Source organism: Benincasa hispida, chromosome 8 (genome assembly GCF_027475165.1).
Source record: "Benincasa hispida cultivar pf3 chromosome 8, pf3_genome.v1.1, whole genome shotgun sequence".
Classification (NCBI taxonomy): Eukaryota; Viridiplantae; Streptophyta; class Magnoliopsida; order Cucurbitales; family Cucurbitaceae; genus Benincasa; species Benincasa hispida.
In genome coordinates, this window is record NC_143485.1 from 26,673,808 (window position 1) to 26,690,771 (window position 16,964).

Here is a 16,964-nt window from a genome sequence, read left to right on the forward strand (position 1 = left end):
CGCACTATTGACTGGTTATATCCAATGGTCACAGAAATATATCTGTAGTGCGAAGAGTGCAGCTGCCGGTCTTTAGCGGAGTGATCGGTAGTTAATGGATGTTGAATAATTTGATTGAAGAAGTTTAGTTAATTATAAAAGTACCATTGGAGCTTCAATCTATAGGTCTATAAGGTCCCTTCTATAACTCAACTGAGATTATTGAGAATTAATTTTGGATTAGTTTGAATTATTCAAATTAATTGAGAGAATTAATTATATGTGATATAATTACTTTAACTTAATTATATATGATATAATTAATATAGTGTATTTGATACATTATAACATAAAGTTTAATTGAGAGAAAATAAATATTTGAACATATTCAAATATTAATTATATGAATGAGATTCACATAATTAAATTTATTATAAATGTGATTTATATTAAATACCATACACGTATGAGAGAAATAAAACTATAGATATATTGAATTTGATACAATATAAACTATACATTATGTGTTATATTTGATGTAACATATAATTTTATATATATATATATTATTTATTAAATTAAATTTATTAATTTAATTCTAAATTTCAATATTAAAGGGAGGGAGTTAATTCCCTCCCTTTAATTTTCTCTCATCAAATATGGGAGTGGGAGTGGTTTTGTTTTTTAGGTGATCTTCATCTTCTTCACAAAAGATCTCAGTTTTTTCTCTCCAGAAAAACATACAAAAGACTCCCTACAACAGAACTCTTCTCTCTCTCTCTCAAACTCTCTCCCTCTTCCAAAGTCTCAGAGCCCACACACTCCTGAGAAATTTTCATCCCAAAAGAGAATAGAGAGGTCTCACTTGTTGTGGTAGCCATTTTGGAGCGTGACTATTTAAGGAGGAATTTCGTGAAGAAATTGATTTTTTCAAGGGTACGTATTTCTCCCAATCCTTTCTCTTTTCTTTTTCAAAGGTGCATGTTATAAATTCTTCATTAATGCATAATTGTATATTCTATAATTTTTTTATAAAAATAAAAATTAGGCTGATCCCCGCTTCCGCTATGGAACTTCACAGTTTCTTCAATTGGTATCAGAGCGGTGGTTTTTTGTCCCAATTTTTATTGTTCTAGAATTGATTTTACAGATCTATTGGTGGGTTGCATTTTGTATGTATCATATGATGAATGATTATGAATGTTTGCAAATATTGGATGTTTACGGGATTATATCTTAGATCTATCACTTTAATTTTACAAATTTTGGTTTGCAAGGGCCCTCTGTTTTTTAGTATTAATTGCGATAGAGTCTATATTTTGAAAGTCTTGAGTCGTTCATGATCATTTCATGTTTGTCTGGAGAAAATGAGGCTAAAATCGGGAAAATTTGAAGGAATTTGCAACTGTACAATAACTATTGTACAGTAGCATTGCAATACTGCGAAGGGCAGAATGGAATGTTCTTTCCGTAACGTTGCAACGCTAGGTCACAACGTTGCAACACTCTGAGACTGAAAGAATGAATCAGCTCGCACACGATTCAATTCGTGGCTCGACTAGTCCATGCCCGGTTCGCTTAGTTCAAGCCGTTCATGGCTGGTTCGGGTTCTAGACGGCCCAGTTCGTGCGGTTCAAGACCCTGTTCGCTTGTACCCGGTTGGCTATTATTTTTGTAATAGTTAGTTGTTTTTAATTAATTAAATTCATATAAGTGTTATATTAATTTAATTAATTGTTTAGGAGTCCAGTCTCGGTCAAATAATTGTTTTAAATTATGCATATGATGTATGATTTTTTTTTATATATTTATATGTCATAATGTATGTCATATAATAAAATCCCACCATAGGTTATGCATTATTCATGCATAATTTATATTATAAATGTTATAATATATAGTTACATGATTTAATTTTATAGCATGCTCATGCATCATATAACATAAATATTGTAATATATGTTTGCATGCATTAATAACATAACCATACATCATTTATATTATAAGTATTATCATATATATTGAATGTATGGATGGTTGTATGTTAATCATTATTTCATTACTTTAGTATATAAATGTTATGTATGTTAAGTAATGAAATGGAATTACATGAAACATGTCACTAGGTTGTTTTATCATTGTTATAATTTGCCTAAATTGCTTTAACATACAACAATTAGTTTTAATTTATTTAATTTCTTTTATGAAAGTTATAATTAAATGAAATGAATTAAACTTAATAATTCAGAATTGCATGCAAACCTTAAGTTAAAATAATTTTTTTAAAAAATAGTTTTAAAACATGATTCATATAGATCTAAGATCACATTTCTAATAAGATTAGAAATAAGTTTAATAAGATTAAATTGGTTTTAATTAAAAGATTAAATTTATAGCAAATGTATCTATATGAGACCTTTTGTCTAAGCCTAGTTCTGTCTAGACTGAGATATTTAAGTTGACAGAAATGGAACACCCCTACTTGAGAACTGGCCTGAAAAGGTGATAGATTTGCTACAAGCATGCAATTATTGATTAAGGTTTATTAAAGTGTTTAATGAACGTTAATCAAAGTTGTTTAACTATCCAAAGTAATGTTACTGTTGGGCAAATTCAAACAATCACTTAGTAAAAATAGCCATATTTTTCTAAGTTAAATTAACCCTACGTAAAACACTCAGTGGGAGGAAAATAGGGTATATGATACTTCATTTTTCTTTTTCATGTTTTTCCTTGTAAATTCACACTGTGAGATCTATACTTGGCCTCGAGGCACCTTTGCTTGTGTCTCCCTATGGGTGGTGTTTGTATAGGTCAATACCAAGGTGAATGGAGAGAGTGTTTATAGTAAGTGAGAGTAAGACGTGTGTTAACACATCCCACGGTCTCTCTCATTAGTTAGTAGTAAATTTTCATGCTCGGCCTCGAGGCACCTTTGTTTGTGTTCTCCTACGGATGGCATTTGCATGACTCTTTACTCAAACTCTAGAAATGGATAGGATTGCTTTAGTTTTTTCTCCAATCGATTTTTTTTCTATGTTTGGCTCATTAGGGCGGAACTCTAGAATCTAAATGAGAGGTTACAGTTACAAGAAAATGTTAAGCAAGTTAATAGTTTTTGGACCGAGCAATGGTGACTGATATTTACAGTAACAAGAAGTTGTTATGTATATTGGTTAAGATGGTCTCATTTTAGTGAAGAGGTACCTAATCACCCTACGGTGGCTTTTACCCTTGCCTCATTGCAATATCATTGCAAAATAGATGTCACATAGGTTGCATTAAATTATTTTCCTAAATTTGATTGGTTTTTCAAATGGGTAATGCTTGAATTCTAATATAAATAATTTTGTATGTTCAAGCAAATTCATTATGATTCCGCAACACTAAACTTACTCATCGCCGACAAACTTATCGGCGAAAATTACACAACATGGAAAAACACAATCAACATAATATTAATCATTGATGACTTGAGATTTTTCCTTATGGAGGATTGTCCTTCTATTCCTGCTCAAAATGCTCCTTGAAATGTTCAGGAGGCATATGAGCATTGGATACAGGCAAATGAGAAGGCCCGGGCGTATATCTTGGAAAACCTTTCTAAAGTCTTGACCAAGAAGCACAAGTCCATGATCACTGACCATGAGATTATAGAGTTCCTGCGGAGAATGTTCGGACAACCGTCCGCATAACTCAGGCATGACACTCTGAAAAATATCTTCAATGCTCGTATGCAAGAAGAGGCATCTGTTAGAGAACATGTTCTCAACATGATGGTCCACTTCAACGTGGCAAAGATGAATGGTTCAGTCATAGATGAAGCCATTCAGGTTAGCTTCATATTAGAATCTTTATTTGAAAGTTTTTTGCAGTTCTGTAGCAATGCTGTGATGAATAGGATTGAATATAACCTGACCACCTTGCTCAACGAGCTATAGACATTCAAATCCTTGATGAAATCAAAGGAATAGAAGGGTGAGGCAAATGTTGCTTCATCCTTTAAGAAGTTCTACAGTGGTTCGACCTTTGGAACTAAGTCTGTGCCTTCTTCTTCCAGCACCAAGAAGTGGAAGAAGAAGAAAGGTGGAAAGAGGAAAGCTACCCACCAACTACTGCTTAGAAGGGCAAGAAGGCCAATGCTGTAAAGAGAATCTGTTTCCATTGAAATCATAAGGGTCACTAGAAGAGAAATTGTCCCAAATATTTGGCAGAATAGAAGAAGACCAAGCAAGATAAATATTATTTTGGAGACTTGTTTAGTGGAGAATGATGATTCAACTTGGTTAATAGATTCAAGCGCCAATAACAATGTTTGTTCTTCATTTTAGGGAATTAGTTTCTAGCGGCAACTGGCGGCTGAGGAGATGGCGATGTGTGTTGGAACTGGACACGTCGCTTATGGTAGTGGGAAAGCTTCGACTCTGCTTATAGAAATATTATATTTTATTTGATGGAACGAACACATGCACAGCGAAATAAAAACGAATCTAAAGTACTCTAATTAGGTTAATTACAAAGATAAGCATGCAATTGACATAAATAAAAGGAGGAAAATAATACAACATTTGTAGACTTTGAATCTTCTCCAAATTAGCTCCAATCTCCTCACGAATGGTTCGTAGACCACCACGAGAGTCTTCCTGACTATTTTTCAGGCTTAGATCGGGATGGTGAGATTCGGTGAGAAATTTGGAGAGGAAAAATTTTAAAACTTTGAGAGAAAAATGTTATGAGATTATCACATAATCTCATCATATTCCAATATGGCCAAGAGTTCTTAAAAATCATTAAACAATCGCTTTTAAAGACCATTACATAAATATGTAACTTTGAGTTTGATGAAAATTTGATGCTAAAATATCCACTAACTCAAAGTGGGATTTAGTAGGGCAAGTGTCTTCAAAGAAAGACAATACTTAACAATCCAAAATTTGACATTTCCCACTCACATATGTTAGATCTTTCCAATAACTTGGTCAAAGTTTGACTCTCAAAGTCCAAAGTCAACAAATTTGATTTTTTTTCACTTTCAAAAGTCAAAAGTCAACAATTTGACTTTCATTGCATTTTTAACCTAGTCAACAATTTGACTTTTAATATAAATTTGACCATTCCATTTAATTTCAAAATTAATTCTGTTAATAAATTTTAAAAATTAAATTAACATTAAATAATTAGTTAAACAATTTAGTTAATTTAATTTAATATTAAATCCAACATTAATCCCAATGAATATGAATCACTATTCACAATCTTAATAATTAAATCTTATTTAAATATCTTCTATTTTCTCTCTCTTTATGTTTAATTCACAATTAAACATTAGATTAAATATATCGTATATATTTATCACTTTGCTCTAAAAATCGAATTTGAACACTTCAAATTCGTTCGTCACATTGTTCTAAGCTTTAGTCCGATATGAGCTAGTATGGGGACCTCATGGATCTATAGATCATGGGCTCCAATGATCCGTGATTAACTGGCTAAACTCTTTAATCTAATTAACTACCATTCGTTAACTAATTGGTCACTCCACTAAAAGCCCAGTAGTTGCACTCCCCTCACTGTAGTTATATTATGTGCACTCGATATAACCATGATTAGTAAGTCAACCCTTCAGTTGTTCGTAATAATGGCCGGGTCAAAAGCTGTTTTTCCCCCGAGATTACGTCTTGCTCCTTAAGTTCCACTGATCCTCTAATGAACAATTGGTTTGTGATCCAATCATTAAATCGAGTCCTTCTCGAGCCAATGAGAGGGTAAGGCCCCTTGTTCAATACTAAAAGTCAACAATTAAGGGAATAACCTCTCTACTATCTCTAAAAGTGGGTAGGAGTGAATTCTGTCTTGCACCCTATGTCCCTAACTATCTACTTGGTCTTACCTCTGAGATGGGAGACTTGGGCACTATTGAGCAACCCTCACCTATGCAAATCTAAGGATAATCTCAAATAAACAGAAGTTTACAGTTACTCAGGATTAAGGTCAAGTTACCTAGGTCATCGCTTTGAAATAGTCCGTCTTAAAAAGTAAACAACGTTATAAAGTAAGAATGAATTAATTCTTGATCCAATCTTATGCAAACTCTTGCATAGGACGTTCCCACTCTTCATGTCAATACATGAATGAATAAGATCACTTCGTTTGTAGCACTTTACAAAAAAGTTGTAACAACTACAGAGTGAGCCGCATCCGATAATGTTACCAGAATAATGTACCCAACCTTATTCATATACTATAGGTCATTTTGGCTATTTACTGAGCTTGATATACTCTTATGTTTCCATATAAAGTTTATGTATTCATATAATAGCCATGGATCTTTAGTTTATTGGATTTAGACTTTACAAGTGCAATTCACATATTCAACAACAGTTTTATTGAATAAACGTCAATATCCATTTCTTAGAATCTTGTATTTTATGTCGAGACAACAACTTGTCTAAATAAGATGTATGAGACAAGGCTATCGTTATGTTCTAGCGGTCTCGAATGATTAGGATCCCAAGAACATACTGTACTTCTCCTAAATCCTTCATTTGGAATTGCATGGCTAGCCATGTCTTAATGTCAGCTAGAAAATCTACTTCATTCCTAATTAAAGGATATCATCAACATATAAAATCAGAAAAGCTACAGTTTTGTTGACAATCTTCTTGTAAACACAAGGTTCATCAACATTCTGTTCAAAGCCATAAGATTTGATCGCAGGATCAAGATACTTGTTTTAGCCCATAAATGGATCTATTAAGCTTTCAAAACTTTTGCTCCTGACCTTGTGCAATAAAACCCTCTGGTTGAGACATATAGATACTCTCTTCAAGATAGCCATTCAATAAAGTTGTCTTGACATCCATTTGGCAGATTTCATAATCCTAAAAACTGGCAATGGATAAGAGTATCCTAATAGATTTGTTCATGACAACTGGAGAGAAGGTTTCTTCATAGTCCATTCCCTCTCTTTGGGAAAACCCTTTTGCTACAAGTCTAACTTTGTAGATCTATACCTTACTAGCTTGGTCTCGTTTTCTCTTGTAGATTCATTTACAACCAATGGGTTTTACCCCCTTCTGTTTGATCTACAAGATCCCAGACTGAATTGAAGTACATTGACTCCATTTCGAGGTGCATGGCTTTTATCCACTAGTCTTTATCTACATAACCCTTTGCTTGTTTAAAAGTCAATGGATCCTCTAAGTCATCATCAAGTATGATGACCTGGGTTTCAATTAAACCCACGTACCGGCCAGGCTGTTCCACAATCCTTCCACTACGTCGAGGCATTCTCAACTCTTGAGAAGAATGTGAAATACCAGTTCCATCAACAACTCTTGTTGAAGGACTTGCTCGATCAACAACTCTTGTTGATCTATCTGTAGTTTCTCTAGTTATCTCACTTAATACTAGCTTACTGCGAGGTTGATGATTTTTAATGTGGTCTTCCTTCAAGAATGTTGCATTTGTCGACACAAATACTTTATCTTCCTGAGGATCATAAAAGAAACCGCCTTTTGTCTCTTTGGGATAGCCTACAAATAGACATACCTTTGAACGACATTCCAGCTTCTTTGGATTTTACACCAACACATGAGTTGAGCATCCCTAAATCCAGAAGTGACGTAAACTACATTTATGTCCTCTACATAACTTGTAAGATGTTTTTGAAACACTTTCGAGGGAACCATGTTCAATATATACATCGCAGTTCCTACTGCGTGACCCCAAAAAGAACTTGGCAACTAAGCATAACTCATCATAGAATGAACCATGCCTAATAGGGTTCTATTTCTCCTTTCTGCAATACCATTTTGTTGAGGTGTGCTAGGTGCTGTGAGTTGTGACTGAATTCCATGTTCTATCAAATATTCCTAGAATTTTAAGTCCATGTACTCACCACCTCGACTTGATCGAAGTGTTTTGATCCTTTTACCTAATTGGTTCTCAACCCCTGCCTTATATTCCTTGAACTTTTCAATTGTATCGCACTTATGATGCATTAGGTAAATGTAGCCATACCTTGAATAATCATCGATGAAGCTTGATGATTCATACCTTCATCTCGCTTTTGTTCTGATTGGTATCTTAATTCTCCCAGAGTCTCGTTGTTTATAATTATACACATTGTTTATGAATAAAATAAATGTTATTTCATTCTGACTTTTACTCATATCCAATAAACAAAGTTCCATGGTTATCTTATGTAAACTTAAGCATGTATATGAGATATACAAGTGGATCATGCCTTAATTGATAATCTAAATAGGTTTGTAATATAAGGATTAAGGTGGGATACCTGATCCTTGTGACATTACGGATGCGGCTCGCTTTGTAGAGGTTTGCAAGTGTTGTAAACTACTACAAATGGTAGATCTTGACCATTCATGTGGAGACATGCGAGCGAGGCTATCCTATATAAAGAGTTTGTATAAGACCGGACCACGAGATGACTAGACTCTGTATATAACATTGTTGATATTGGAGACTTACATCTCACCTAAACAACTATAGGTGACACGACCTTAATCCTGAGTGTTTTAGAAACTCTTACCTTTGAAGGCGGTCCTTTGATTAGTATGGGTGAGAGTGGCCAGATTGCCAACTCAACATACCTACCTTTTTGGGGACTTGTCTGGTTTGGGAGCTGGGAACTCAATACATAAGATGGAATTCATTCCTTTCCCCAAGCAGGGGTAAGTAGATAGATTACTCTCTTAAGGGCTGATTTTGGGGCTTCAACATAGTGGCCACAGCTTCTCTTTGGAAGAGAGGACTCAGTCATAGTAGGACTATGAATTATGTTCATTAGAGGGATCAATGGTACTTAAGGGGTTAGATGTAACTACAAGGGCATAACAGTTATTGGCCGAGCTGTACTTATGAGCGATCTGTTAAGGGTTGTCGCACTGTTGATTGGTTAAGATGGACACATAATATATCTGTGGTAAGAAGTGTTCAATTGTCGATCTTTAGTGGAATGCCTGATAGTTAACGGATGGTGGATCTCGTGACTAAAGAGTTTAGTTAGTTATTCACGTACCGTTGGAGCTTCGAGCTACAGTTTCATAAGGTCCCCTTGGTAGCTCAATAGATTTTTAAGCTGAGGATCAGTTCTTGATGTTGATTTGAAAAGTTCAAATTGACAAAAGGTAATTTGATTATATATGATACGATCGGTTTGGTGTATGAGATACATCAAGTGTAGGATTAATGTGAATGAGATTTACATTAAGTGCCATGGAATAGAAAAAGAGCTATGGTTTGTATGTTTCATGAGATGAAATATGAAAATTATAGGTTATAAATATAGTATGATAAGTTAGTTATCATTTATATTTATAATAATATTAATTATTGGATATTATCTTTTTTTTTCTCTAATAACCAATTGAGTGGGAAGTTATTGGTGTTTTCATGATAACCGTGAGATAAAAGGAAAAATGTTTTCCTAATTTTAGTAAGAAATTTTTTTTGCATTTTATGAGTTTAAGATTTCCATTCTCGGAAAGTACTCATGAATAGTTGTCAAGTAAATCAGATTTACTAAACGACAGCTTGGAGTTAGCTACATGATCGTGGAGTGTTCTTACACGATAGACACTCAGCTAGACGATGAGCTAAACGATCGCATAGCTTTTGTTAGGCGATCACATAGCTTTTCCTAAATGATTGGGCATCGACTTATACGATAGGCTGCTTCATTTCCCATTTGCTTAATCATTTATATGATTGTTCTTCCTTCGATTTTCTGCCTCTAACCAAGTCCACACAGAACCTACCCTCTAGAATCTCACACCGATAATACCAAGGTAACCTTCTTGATGGTGTCATACTCAACTCGACACAGTCGAGGTTTTGTGGAGGCCATTCGCGGTGTTCGGGGTGTTCGTGACCTTGGCGATTGCTTTGTTCGAGTTTGCTGTGATCGTGCAGTGTAGCAGTCATGTTGGACGAACGTTCGTGTTTTGTTGTGTTGCTGTGATCGAGCGTTCGTGATCAAGGATCCTGAAGATGAGTCTACAAAGGTTTGTTGATTATTGTCCTTGATCTATTGTAAAACATGCTGTGATTTCTGTTTTGCGCATAACTGTATGTTTCCGTTCGTGATTGTAATTGTAATGTTCATATATGATTGAAATTTGGAAAGATCCTTCCACTGCTCATGGAAATCCTCGTGTCCAATTTCCTTCAGCTTTAACATTCATTGGACCACAAAGGTCTGGATGTACTAGCTCTAAAGGTTCTTTGGCGCTAAGATCTTTTGGTCATCTTACCCTCAAGACAAGATTCACATGGCGGTAAAAAGCTATTTTCTAACTGGTTTAGAAGTCTACTCTTAACCAATCTCCCAATCCTATTATGATTAAAGTGACCTAGTCTTAGGTTCCAAAGATAGGTATTTGGAGAAAATTTTCTTTTCTTATGATGAGTTTCAACTATTTTAAACATCTCAATATTCAAAACGACTTTTACCTCAGTTAGTTTTAACATGTATAAGTTATTCTCTAGATCTGCAGAATAAACTGTATTACCTTTTGAGATAATGAACATTTCATTATATTCAAAAGAAACTTTGTAATTTTGTTCTAGCAAACATGAGATAGAAATTAAATTCCTTTTCATAAAGGGAATGTAATAAAAAATTTCAAGTAAAATGTATTTATCTCCAATAAATAACTTTATATCTCCCGCTGCTTTAGCCGAAATGACCTCCCCGGTCCCTACCTTAAAGGTTGCTTCGCCTTCTGTAAGTTGTCTCCAAGAACTAGTTTCTTGAGTAAAAATACAGTCGTGATTAGCTACTCTTGAATCCAATATCCATGCTAACTTATCATTTTCCACCAAGCATGTCTCAATGACAAGTAAATCATATTTTACTTTGTTGTGCTTTCTGGTCTGTAGAAAAATTGGGTGGAAGAAGCATAATAGGTTAGGGTTAGGATAAAATAGCGCAAGAGAGAGTCTTTCCCGCTCCGTGTGGTACGAAATTACGCTATCGAAAAGCAGCGAGGAAAGAATAGGAATGAATAGGAGTACTATTCTGTTGCCGAAAAGAGCTTCTTAGCCAACACTCACTAAGATAGAGCTATTAGAGTTCTCGGGTCAGCTCCTGGGGAAGAGCTAGCCCAGTTTATATTATAGATGTAGGAAGATCAGTTTGGGAAGTAAGAAGCCCTCTTAGCTACATGTACTGCAAAGAATTCTCGATGTGAAAACACAGAGACAAAAGGCTGATCTTTAAATAGGAAAAAGAGTGGATCTGCAGGGAATTGGCTTATTCGAAAAAAGCCTTGTTCTTTGGAAGATCGAGATCGTGTCTGGTACTGCACGGTTCCACTCTGCAAGAACTCCGAATCATTCTCTTGAAGCATATCCTCTTCATCATAAATGATCTGCTTGCCTCGAAATGACCTAGCTCAATAGGGAAATTCCAATTCATTGGGCCTTTCGATACAATCAAATAGAAAGCCCCAAGGGCGCTATATTCTAGGAGCCCAAACTATGTGATTGAATAAATCCACCTCGAGCTAGTAATCGACGATATACTCATATTGGTGACGTTATTGTTGCTGTAATCAAGAAAGCCGTCCCAAATACACCTTTAGAAAGATCAGAAGTGATCAGAGCTGTAATTGTACGTACTTGTAAAGAACTCAAACGAGAAAACGGTATGATAATACGATATGAACTATCCATGTGGCTGAGAGCCCTCACAGCCCAGGCACAACGACACAATTATCAAGGGTGCGCTCTACCACTGAGCTAATAGCCCGTCGTGCGGGCCTCCCGCTGGGGGCCCGCTATGCCAAAAGCGAGAGAAACCCCATCCCTCTCTTTCCTTTTTTCGCTCCTCTGTTAAAACGTAGTTTAAATCATCAACGGCTAGTATATTCGATTCCCATATTGATTTACCGTTAAAAGAGTCGGAAGCGAGTAAATTTCAAAATTTTAACATGCTGAAAGTATAAACAAATTCTAATTGTGAATTGCTTCTAAACCCAGTCAAATTTTAGCAAAGTAATAATGTACCCAAATTTCATTATTTTATTTGCAACGATACTATATTGAGTAAGAATAAGTGCTACCTAGCGGCAGTCAAATACTCCTTCACTAAAGCAAGACATTCTTGACTGACTAAATACTATCTCTAGAATAACTCATATTCCGATTGTCATTTAACCACCGTCTTCGTTCAAGAACTTACTAACACTTAGTAATTTTGTAAGTGTAACCTTCCATTTTCAGATCTCAGAGATTAGGGGCCCGAACGATGCCACCGAATTGGAGAGTCAAAGTTGGGAAATGACCTAAGAAATCATCCAATTATGGAGTTTGAGTTATTTCTAATCCTATGTTACAACCCTTCGAGGGGATAAGCAGGCGCAACATAGGAATCTCATGGTCCAAACTAATGGAAGAGACCGTAAGACACGTTGACACAATTCTTCACCCACTTACTATGAACTGCTTCCCCTATTCACCTTTATATTGACCCATGGAAACACTTTTCAAATGGAGGTCAATTCTAGGGTGACACGAAGCATTGCATGGATCTTATGGTGTGAACTTTTTGGGACGTGAAAGCTAAGGACAACATATCCTATATGTTATTAATCTCCCCCAAAGTGTTCTATTTTTTTTTTGGATAAATATTTACTTAGGAATTTTCTGGCTAATTAAACAACCTAAATCTATGTGGTTTATCCAAGTATAACGATTATAATTGGATTTAACCTACGATGTCTAGGTGAAAAATCAATTTTAACACCTTACACCGCTCATGTGTGCTTATAAAATCGATTAACAACGCTCAATTATTCGACCATAATCTCCAGGTAGGAGGTATTCCATAAACCGTCAACTTAAGTACCCTCAGCCTTAGACAGGATTATATACTGGTTGAGTTTGTAACCGTATTTTACAAGATGTCGACCTATTTTAACTATTAAAACAGATGGTTAACCTACGTGAGCATGTTTTTATCTTTGTTATGGATTTTAATGTCCAATCCAATTTTATAACAACTTATAAAATAATAGACATACTTTGCATCCGTAACATGCTTTTATATAACAATTATATAAACATTCATTCCATACATTAATATAACAACTTATATTAAAAGCCATGGAATCTTACACATGCATACTATACATTATAACACTTATAATATAGTTACAATGCATGCTACATGCTTATCCTATGGTGAGATTTTAAATCTACATGGCATACAATATACATACAATAGATAAATTATTTAATTCCTACATTCATAATGCATAATTAAATAAACACACTATAATTTTGCCATCCTAAGCTAGCTAAAAGCTACACTTATTACAATAATAAGTAGAAACCAACCCCGAATCACCTCTAAACACTTTGAACTAGCCTAAACCGCTTGAAATAGGCTTGAATCGGCCTTCAAAACTACAAAACCTCCCAAAACCCGCCCAAAATCGGTCAAAACATGTCAAACAAATCGAACCAGACCGGTCCAGACCATCTGGACCGGCTGAGCCACCACTAGGCACGCGGGTTGAGCTCGGGTCGACGGGTTGGACGAGGGCACAGGTCATGGGTCATAGCAAAGAAGCTAGGCTAGATTGAACTGGGCTGGCGCACTTAGGTCATGCGCGTTGGGGCGTCAACTGGAGCGAACATTGGCCGAGCGAGGGCGGAGCTGGGAGCGTGCTTGGGTATCCACGGGGTTGGGTCAATAGGTGGGTCTCCGAGTCTAGAGCGGGTTTGAGACAGCCATACGCGTCAGCCACTCCTCGAGGGTCGAGCGTCTTTCGGGTCGGGTCGTGAACCAGGTCATTAAGCTTTATTCGGGTTTGTGATCAATTTTTCACCAAATTGGAGCTGTCCTCTTTGCCAGAACCAAACAATTATAGCCTAATTTCGACTCTAATTACTCTAGAAAATTTACAGACCCTTCAAGGCACTGATAACGGGCAAAAATGCACGTTATCATAGTGCTAAGTTCTTAAATAATGTTGGCTTGCATTGATAAAATATAATTAGATCGTGTCCAAAAAGCATTAAATTCATAACATTGCGATCGCATGCATTCATCGCATAGAAACAGTTGATTTTTGTATTTTTATGCAGAATATGCATTGACGCAAGGCGAAAAGAGCGATCAAAAGAAATCAACGGACAAGCGCAGCATTACCACAAGGGTTTGCAGTGATTTGTGTTCGAAAACATCTGCTCAAGAAGGATTGCCGTATAGAGTCAGCGCAACTTGGTGGGTGCATCTAGGTGAAAGGCATAATTAATCACGATGAGACAGAAAGCTGATGACGGTTCGAATTAAGTTGACAGCTGCTAACAATAACGAGTACATTCAGCTTTTCGGTGACAAATATTCGACGTATCAGTCAGGGAATTAAAGCCATCCCATCTGTGCAATCATAAGAGAGAAACCGCCCTTCACCCCGAAGCGCTATAAATACCAACGGCATCCTTCAGAAAAGGAGTTCGGAGAGTTAGAGAATTTTTCCTTAGATAGTTTAGCCTTGTTCTTAGATTTTCTTTTATTCTAAGGTGAAAGCAAGAGAAGGAAGTTGTACTGATAGATCGTTCCGGTAAGCTTGGGAGAGCGTCGAAAGCTTCAAGATCAGAGAGAGGGCCAACTCCTGCGGAAGCAGAAATATCTTTTGAACCGAATAGAGATTGCTAGTGTAAAAGCCTCAGTCAACAAGGGATTGCTACTAGGCTCTTTACCTTTATCTTCCATTGTTATTTTGTACTCAAACTCATTTATAGAAATGGAATCTACTTCTCTATATCTATTCACTCTCTGTTATTTACGCATGAGTAGCTAAATCTGTTGAATGGGTTGAGAAGCACTTAACTAGCATAACTGGGGATCTTCATTCTATGCGATTATCTTGTATTATGTTGCTTCATTCGTCCATTAGAGATACCCGAGAGGGTAGTTTAAGGACAGGATCTAGGCTTGGAAAAGTCAGGTTAGAATCTAGGCTCGGGAGAGTCAAATTTGAACGTATAATCAAGAGGTAGGAGCTTAGGAATAAACACTGTTTGCTACTAACGTGTCACATGCATCCTAGAGATAGGATATGATTATGTACGGTCACCTTGCCTTTGTGCATCTTGCATCATCGCATAGGAAAAGAGTAGAGACTTAGGAATAAGCTCTATGGATACTTTTGCATTCAACACATGTGTCCTAGACTTAGAAGCACTGCATTTGCATTGGAAAATGACTTGCCGTGCATGGTTGTAGCATGATCGCATAGTCTGATGCATTCCCAAGTAACGCTAACTAAAAACCTTCTCAACCCGTTCTCAGTGCATTTATCACACAACTAAACTTTCCTCAAATCCACCGCATTTATTTATTTTTCATTACCACAATCAATAAAACTAAACAACTATTTGAGTTACCGGTTACCGCAAAGTTTCTAAAAATTACCACCGCTACCTATTTTCCCAAGTTCCGAAGTTCGACCCTGGACTTATCAGGAACTCAGTGGGGTTTACACTTGGATTCCATTGAGAAAACTTGAATGCTCAACGCAATTTCATCATTGCATTTCATCCATAATTCCACATCATAAAATAACGCATCAGGCACGTTAAAGCCAATAAAACATAGGGCAATTACAATAATTATTATAATCCAAGAGGAAAAATAGATGTCAAAACCGAAATTATCCATTTTAATCCACAACTATTTATCTCATGAACCAATACCCACCATATGCCAAAATTAACCAAAAATTGAGTACTTGAAGCATCCTCTGATACCAATTGATGGAACGGACACATGCGTAGTGGAAGAAAAACGAATCTAAAGTACCATAATTAGGTTAATTACAAACTATGAAGCACAGATATAGATACGACTACACGATACGGATACGATTGGATACAACTATTCTTCAATTTCTAAAAAACTAAGATACGAATACATCTAAGGATGCATAATTTTTTATATATATATTTCTAAAAAACGAGGATACTGATACTTTGAAGATAAATTTTCTTTTTCTTTTAAAAAAATCTAGGATATAGATAAATTTAGCATACAAGTTAACAAAAATAGCACAAAATAGAATACAAACATTGCAATACAATACAAAAAAAGCAACATCGAAGATGTTGAAGTACAATAGTTAATAAAATGCAATAGAAAAGTTTCATATTGGAAAGAAGAAAAAGAAAAAGATTAGAGAGAGAAGTATGAAGATAAACGAAGAATTTCTTCATTGAATTGTTGAAGATATCCAAATGGTTTATATTTTGGTGGACTTTGTGGGGACTCAAATGTGAAGATGGAGATTAGATGATTCTAGTCTAGGGTTTGGTGCGTTATTTTTTTTCCTTTTAGTTTTGGACACGAGCAGTGAACTTTTTAAATAGGTTGCCTAGTTTTAGATTGGAAAAGATTAGATGAGTTGCTTGTCTTTTTTTTTAAAAAAAAAAGTATGCGTAGAAATAGATACGTCAAATCGCGTGTCAGATACATATCTGGAAAATATCTAGAAGTATCGGTATCCGATACGTGTCTGATACGGATTCTTTGCCTCACATGAAATATCTGTGCTTGATAGTTTACAAAGATAAGTATGCTATAGAACAAGTAAAAGTGGAAAAAGAATACAACCTTTGTAGACTTTGAATCTTCTCCAAATTAGTTCCAATCTCCTCACGAACAGTTCGTAGACCATCATGAGAGTCTTCCCGATTATTCTTCAATCTTAGAACGGGATGGTGGGATCCGGTGAGTGACTAATTTGGAGAGAAAAAAAGCTAATACTTTGAGAGAAAAATGTTATGAGATTATCACATAATCTCATCAAATTCCACTATGACTAATAGTTCTTAAGAATCATTAAACACTCCCTTTTAAAGACCATTTCATGCAAACATGCAACTTTGAGTTTTATGAAATTTGACACTAAAAAATCCACTAACTCAAAGTGGAATTTAGTGGGGTAAGTGTC